We start from the raw sequence: 8,421 nt of genomic DNA on the forward strand, positions 1-8,421 counted from the left end.
AGATGAGATCTTTGGTGGTCTGGTTGGGTTCAGCAGGCTTAATCATGTCCGATAACGTCTCTGTTATTTTAGCAATAGCCCGTGGAGTGTTTTGGGCTGAAACGTTATGCAGGTGGTGTGAAGCTTTTAAAATCTTGTGTATGGTGCGTGTTTTTATTGTAAAGTCAGAGTCTTGGATGTTTTGTTTAGGATACTGTGGGCGTCTGTAGTTATCAGTTTGTCTGTTGTAGCTGTAGCTGTTGTTGCGTCCATTCTGGTTCGGGCCTCGTTGCCACGAACGGCCGCGGGAGCGGGCGTTGGACCGCCAGCGGAACGGGTAGTAGTATCCACTGCGGCGGTTGTTGCGGTAATTATTACCTCCGGGTCGGCCGTTATAATTACCGTTGTTGTTGTTGTTGTTGTTGTTGTTGTTGTTAGGAACTAAGCGGTTGTTGTAGCTGCGGTACCCGGTAGCCCGGTTGTTGTTAGCATAGCTACGTGGGTTAGGTTTGCTGGTCCTGGCTGCGTCAGCATAGGTAGCCGGGCCTGGGTTGTAGTTATCATTAGCTCGGTTGTAGTAGTTATTAGATGGCCCGTTCCTATTGCTGTAACATTCATGGTCTTTGGAATAGCTGTTAGCAAAATAGCGTTGATCATTAGCAAAACCGTAAGCTGGGGGGTTAGCTTGATGGGTGGCGTTCTGTGTCGGCCCGTGGTTAGCTTGGAGGCTAGGAGTTTCGTATCGGTCAAAGTGATCCAGAGGGGGGCCTCGGACGTAAATTGAGTCCGGATTAAAAAGCCGACCCCGACGGTACCTTACAATCTGCCACTCCGGATCATCGTCGTCGTCAAAGTAGCCATCCATCTTGTAGCTTGGTGGTCAGCTGAAGGCAGTGGAGGCCACTCTCGAGCTAACTAGAGCTAAACTGGTTGAGCTAAGTGGTAACGAGGAGTCTTGAGATCGTGATGGTGTGTTGTCAATGATTTTTATTTTCAACAACGCGTTTCGACATATAATATGTCTTCTTCAGGTTGAAAGACAACAATGGAGAAAGAGTAGCTTGTTCACAGTGGTGTCCTGAGGCTGACAAAAGCGCATTCTACCTGAGATTCCTAGGTCACTTCCTGTAAATAGCAAACGCTAGTCCCTTGACCAATTAGCTTAGACTATGCGTTTCATGTTGCATTCAAGGAACGTGTCATGAGGGGAAATTACAATTACAAAGTGCAGTATGAAAAACAATAAATGATTTGGATTGTAAACATTTCTTGTAAGAAATCATGAAATAAAGTATTATTAGATTAAATTGTATGAATTGTGTGGTTATTTTGGCATAATCAGACATTCAAAAATAACCCAGATTAGGGTATTATATTGCACAGTGTATTTATAGAACAAGTAAATCATTCTACGCTCATGAGTGTATGCAAAAGGTCATGATATTGTGACAATTATGAAAACAATTTGGGATATTAATGATTGTATAAAATAGGAATCATATACTTCGTATGAGTTGGTTAAAGGGTTCCATAACTTGATGGGCCTGTATGCATATGTGTAACATGAGAGAGGAATGATGAAATGAGCATAAAATATAAAGTGAACAAGTACAGGTAGTTAAAACTTGCATCAATCATGTGTCGTAAAAGGACGTACCCTACTGTGAACAGCTTTACAAGAACAATAAGAAACCATCACGATCAAAGTGAAAATATAAAACAACCAGGCAATAAGGCATATATAAAAAAAGAAAAAAATGCTGTTTCACATTTTAATAAATAAATGAAGAGGCCCTCCAAGTGGAGGAGAGGATATCAAACCTTAGGGTGAAAAATTGTCTTTGTCTTCTCGTCTGGTTGTTCAGGTGGAGTAAAAAATGAAAAATATATAAAAAAATGTTTTGTCTCTTTATGAGAAGTGATCAGTTCAGTTCTTTTTCGAAAAAACCGTACAGTGTGGTAAGAAGAAAAGAAGATATATCTCCATGTGAAGAGAAGTCCAGTTCCGTTGGAGGTTTATGTCAAGGAGGTAAGTGTTGGTATGTGTTTGTAGGATGATTGTAGGAGGGGCAAAGGGTGGTGTTTGATATGAGAATAGTTAAAGGTTATTAATGGGGAGGTCAGACTGAGCTCACATCACACAGAAACCCAATGAATAAATATATATATATGATGTAACCAAGTATGTGTGGATGTGTCAAGCAGAGCAAGGTTATGACATACACTGTCAGGTTACACTTTTACACATTCAAGCTACAAACATGTATTCTTGTTAGAGACATTGCAATATAAAAGAGCTTATTAAGTACAGAGTCTTATTATAAAAAAAGAAGGTTAGCAAGATTAAAAGTAGTGGCTGCTAAATCAGTTGGAAGTAGATGAGAACATTATTTCATGTGAATTATATAGTAGCTTGCCAGATTGGAGACCGAGGCGATCAAGGCTCATGTGAAAATGCAGCAAAATGGGAAAACGGGGGAAGCCCAGGGAGGGTCCAGGCAGCAAGAGAAGGCCCCAGCTAGAGTACGGGCTGGATAGGGATAAAAAAATGAAGTCTCGGTGCCGAAGGCACCGAGGCTTTATGCGCAAACTACCAGTCGGAGCCGACTCAAGCGGACCAAAGCCCCCCCAGGGGGCAACCTACCGAACCCAGGTAAGTAATTATTGGAATTATGACTGGTCCAACTAAGAGGTCTGGGGCAAATAGTAATGTATAAAAGGAAGAAAAGGAGAGAAAAAGAAATGGGAGAAAGAGAGAGAGAGAGAAAGAAAAAAAAGAGAGAAAGATAAAGGAGTGGTAAAAGAATAGTAGATGAAGTAAAATAAAAAATAAAAAATAATAAATAAATAAAAAATAATTGATAAACGGATAAGTAAATAAAGAAACAGGGAAATAAATGAATAGATGTAAGAATAAAAAATAAAAACTTATAATTAAATAAATAAATTTGAAATAATTTAAAATAGTGAATAATGAATAATGAAAAAGTAGTAAAAGAATAGAAAATTAAAAAACAATAAAAAAATAAAAAATATATAAAAATATGTAAAAAGATAAATAAATAAGAAATAATAATGAATCAATAAATAAAATATAGAATAAAATAATAAAAGAAGAAAAATAATAAATAAAAATATTAGAATAATAGCAGTATAAGATGGGTACATAAATAAATAAACAATGGGTATAAAGGTTAAAAAGGTAAGATTAAAGGAAGAGGAGGAAATGGAAAGGAGAAGAAATGAAGATTAAGAAAAAATAGAAGATAAAAGTGAGAGAGAAACGAAGAGGAAAAAAGGTAAGTGAAAAAAAGGGGGGGAAGTAAAAAAAAAAAAAAAAAAAAAAAAAAAAAAAAAAAAAAAAAAAGAAGGGATAGAGAATAGGAAACTGAAAGAGGTAAGTGGGACAGAGGGAGGGGTGAGGGGAGGAGGATTGAAAGGAGGAAGGTAAGTGGAGGGGGGTATAGGGGGGTAGGAAGGGGTTAAGGTTAAAGGTAGGGTTGATAGAGGGTTAAATTTAGAAAAATATATAGAGGGTAGGGGAATAGAGTATGAGAAATAGAGGAGGAGTGGGGTATAGGGGGGCAGAAGTGTGGGAAGGGGTTAAGGTTAGGGGTGGGATAGATAGAAAGTTAAGTTTAGGAAATATATACAGGGTAAGGGGGTAGAGTGTGAGAAATAGAGGAGGAGGGGGGGGGGGGGGCGGAAGGTAGGAAGGGGTTAAGGTTAGAGGTGAGATAGATAGAAGGTTAAGTTTAGGAAATATATACAGGGTAGGGGGGTAGAGTGTGACAAATAGAGGAGGAGGGGGGGGGGGGGGGCAGGAGGGTAGGAAGGGGTTAAGGTTAGAGGTGGGGTAAATAGAAGGTTAAGTTTAGGAAATATATACAGGGTAGGGGGGTAGAGTATGAGACATAGAGGAGGAGGGAGGTGGGGGGGGGCAGAAGAGTAGGAAGGGGTTAAGGTTAGAGGTGGGGTAGATAGAAGGTTGTAAAAAAATAGCAGAAAGAAGTATATAGAGGGGTGGGGCACTTACTTTTCATTTAAACCTCTGGGTATAATTGTACTTAGTCTTTTAATCCACATACGTTCAGTTTTTCTTCTCAGTTGGACTGCCCAGGAAGGATTAGCCTCCAAAATTGTGGCTCTAAGGTTGGACCAGCCATGGTGTATAAAGTGTCTCACCAAGGGACTATGCAGGTTTTTGCGTTTGAGAATATTATATCTATGTTGGGTGAAACGAGTAAGGAGACTGTTCCCTGATTCACCAACGTATTGGAGGGAACATTGGTGGCATCTTATGAGATACACGCAGTTTTTAGTTTGGGCATCTAGCCCCTCCTGGGGTTTAAAAACCTCTTTCGTGGTCTGATTTTGAACAAATCGATAGCGTCTAAAAAATTGATCCAGTCTCCTACTCTTGGGTGGATTGAGGGGTTTTAATTTAGATTGTACCAAAATGTCCTGAAGGTTTCTATTTCTTCTGTAGGCTGCTATTAGTGTATGTTCAGGGAGAAAAATGCTACCTCCTGAGCAAGAAAAATTGGATTTTAGTTTTTGAACAAATTGAACATTATAGTTTGAGTATTGAACAATGATAGGAAGTATGGAGTCTAAACAAACAGGCTTGACTTTTTCAAATGTTCTTAAGGCTTCCCGTAGCATAGTATAAGTGTAGCCTCTGTGTATGAGGGAAGAAAAAAGAATTTTAACAGCTTGTTTAAAATCCTCCTGTCTAGTACAAATCCTTTTGAATCTTATGAGTTGTGATTTGACTAGACCTTTAAACGTATGTTTCGGATGGAAACTAGTTTTATAGAGTAAAGAATGACTATCGGTTTCCTTAAAGAACACTTTAGTATCGAGCCTATTGGTGTTTTTGAACTGGGGACCCTTATAAGTGGTCGTGTCTAAAAAATCAATACTGTCATGACTGAGTATAGCTGTAAGTTGAATAGACTCATTGTATTTGTTCATTTGGTCCAAAAACTGGTCAAATTCCTCCCTAGAATGTTCCCAAATGCCCCATATATCATCAAGGTATCTGTAATAGTGAAGGGGCCTTTTCTCACAAGTGGCCAAGGCTCCTGTTTCCCATTCTGACATAAAAATGTCAGCATAGCTAGGAGCAAAGGAGCATCCCATAGCTGTGCCTTTAATCTGTAAGTAATATTGGCCTTCAAATTCAAAATCATTTTTTGTTAGGTTAATTTCTAGGAGTTGCAAAATCTCTTTGTCAGGCCTCTTGCTGTCAGGGTATTTTAAAAAAATGTTTTTGACAGCAGAAATGCCTTGAGTTGTATCAATATTGGTGTAAAGACTGGCAACATCCATAGAGAATAAGAAGGCACTTTGAGGGATTTCTAATGTCCTAACTGTGTCTACAAATTGGTAAGTGTTTTTAATATAGCTGTCATGTTTAGTTGATAATGGGTTCAGATAAAAATCAACATATTTGGCCGTATGGTAGGTTTCACTATTACAGTTGGAAACAATTGGTCTACCTGGTGGGACCTTGAAGGGAATAGACCATTTTTCAGCTGCTTTATGTATCTTAGGAAGCATGTAAAACCTTCTAGGTCTAGCTATTCTGTTGCTGAGGAGGTAGCATCTTTGTTTATTGTTAATAAATTTTTTATTATACAGAGAAGTGACAATTTTTTCAATAAGAGGAATCGTGTCTGTATAAATAGGATGATCTAATTTTGTATAGTAATTTGTGTCACTTAATTGTCTCAATCCTTCTGAAACATAGTCTTGCCTGTCCATGATAACAACCGCACTGCCTTTGTCGGCGGCTTTGAGTACGATGTTGTTATCATTACTGAGTTGCTTTAAAGCCTCGGTCTCAAAAGTGGAAAGGTTAGGTTTAGTAGAACTGATTTTGTACTCTTTTTTGAACGAATTTAGGTCCAACTGGATTAGGTCTGAGACTTCTGGTGGAAGCTGTGCCAGAGCAGGAGACCAGGTGGATTTCGGCATAAAAGGTAACATTGTTGTATCTGGTTTGTTTTTATAGTACACTGCTAGTCTTAATTGCCTGTGATAGGTTTGAATATCAAATCTCATCATGTCTCTGATCTCTTTCTTTGTTTGTTTAGAGCTTGAAGGAATAAAGGTAAGACCTTTGTTGAGTAAACTCTGTTGAGCTACTGTTAGTCTAAAAGTGCTGGAGAGATTCACAACTGTTTTAGGCCCCGTGGCCACTGTGGCCTTTAAGGGGACGACTCGTTTAAACAGGCAGTCCAATGGTCCAGCATTTGTTCTGCTGTATTTTTGGACCAATGTACTAAATCCCCCTCTGTGGAGAACATGTTGAGAGAGAGCTGGGGGATGATGTCATCATAGCTGACAATGTGATTGTTGAGCTCACTGAGGTTGGCCTGTTCGCTTCTTGCTAAAGCGCGGGAGTAGTTGATAATAGGGACCAACACTCTGGCCTTAGGAAAAGCTTGTTTGGCCATAAGTATAGCTCTATCAAACTGAGGGATTGTGACTGTGTTTGGATTATTAGCTTTGTTGTTTATACCAAAAGACAAAATCACCTTCTCCACTTCTGGGGTGATATAGGGCGTGCAAGAATTGCTTCCGCATGGCGGAATGTAGCCCCTGGGTAGCTCTCAATTTGGAGATTTGGCTCAGTGTAAGTTGGGAACCTAGACAAATTGCTGTCTCCCAAGATTAGCCATTTTTTCTTTGGCACAAGTGACCAGTCCCTCATTTTGTCATGAACACTGGGGTTTCTGTGAGGCGTGAACTCAGCTGGGCTGGGAAGTGGTGTACTAAAAGACAATCTGCTCTGCACTCTAGGAGTGTTTAGGGGGGGTGAGCCTGTATGTTGTGTGTGAATGTTCAGACAAAAATACCTCCTTGGTTGTGTTTATGGTGTCTTTTTCAGGTGTGTCTGAAATGATGATGCTCGGAGGAGTGGGATCAGCAGGCTTCACCCAGGGAACCGTGGAGGCCCCAGAGGAGCAGGTAGGGGTCTGGGTCTCTGAGGTGCAGACCTGGACCGGAGTATCTGTGGAAGAAAGGAGGGATGGGAGAAGGTTGGGAGGGGGGTCGGGGGAGGAGAGGAGGGGAGATAGAAGAGAGGGGAAAGAGGGAGCAGGAGGACAAGGAAGAGGCTGCGATGGCTGGTCTGTTGCTATCACCCTTTCGTCTGTGGTAGGCTCTGTCTGTTGACCTTGGTCCACGGTGGTTGGATGCACCCTCACGGTCACAGTTAATGGTCCTGAAGTGAGTGTGGGCCTCATCTCGTTTTGCCTGGTTCTGGGTAGGCGTTGAGGCTGTTGTGGAGCAGGAGCTGAAGGTGCGGTATCCGTTACCACATCAATGTGGGCCCAGTCTTGCACTGTGGCAGGAGGAGGAGGAGGTGAAGGTGGATGTGGGGGCTGCTGTCTCATAGCTGGGGCGGGTTGTGTTGGTGGTGTAGCAGCTCTGGTCACGCTATTTAGTTGCTCAAAGCGTGACTCAGCTGTTGGCTTATTGGGCACCTGGTTCTGTGTGGCAGCTGGGTTTCTGGTCTGCAGAGCTTGTGTTATTTTTGCATATGCTGAGTCAATTGTGGCCCCTAGTAGTTTCCTACTATATTGGTTGCGGGCCCATTTGACTGCAATGTCAAAGTTATTCTGCCAGGGGCCCGGTGCTAGCTGTGACAGGATCTGGATGTTGTTTTCCTGTACGTCTGAGTAGTGTTTGTGAAGGATTAACATGGTAGTTATTTCCCACTCTTTAGCATTACCCCAGATGAGATCTTTGGTGGTCTGGTTGGGTTCAGCAGGCTTAATCATGTCCGATAACGTCTCTGTTATTTTAGCAATAGCCCGTGGAGTGTTTTGGGCTGAAACGTTATGCAGGTGGTGTGAAGCTTTTAAAATCTTGTGTATGGTGCGTGTTTTTATTGTAAAGTCAGAGTCTTGGATGTTTTGTTTAGGATACTGTGGGCGTCTGTAGTTATCAGTTTGTCTGTTGTAGCTGTAGCTGTTGTTGCGTCCATTCTGGTTCGGGCCTCGTTGCCACGAACGGCCGCGGGAGCGGGCGTTGGACCGCCAGCGGAACGGGTAGTAGTATCCACTGCGGCGGTTGTTGCGGTAATTATTACCTCCGGGTCGGCCGTTATAATTACCGTTGTTGTTGTTGTTGTTGTTGTTGTTGTTGTTAGGAACTAAGCGGTTGTTGTAGCTGCGGTACCCGGTAGCCCGGTTGTTGTTAGCATAGCTACGTGGGTTAGGTTTGCTGGTCCTGGCTGCGTCAGCATAGGTAGCCGGGCCTGGGTTGTAGTTATCATTAGCTCGGTTGTAGTAGTTATTAGATGGCCCGTTCCTATTGCTGTAACATTCATGGTCTTTGGAATAGCTGTTAGCAAAATAGCGTTGATCATTAGCAAAACCGTAAGCTGGGGGGTTAGCTTGATGGGTGGCGTTCTGTAAGTGATCCAGA

The sequence above is a fragment of the Perca flavescens genome, chromosome 2 (genome assembly GCF_004354835.1).
Source record: "Perca flavescens isolate YP-PL-M2 chromosome 2, PFLA_1.0, whole genome shotgun sequence".
Lineage (NCBI taxonomy): Eukaryota > Metazoa > Chordata > Actinopteri > Perciformes > Percidae > Perca > Perca flavescens.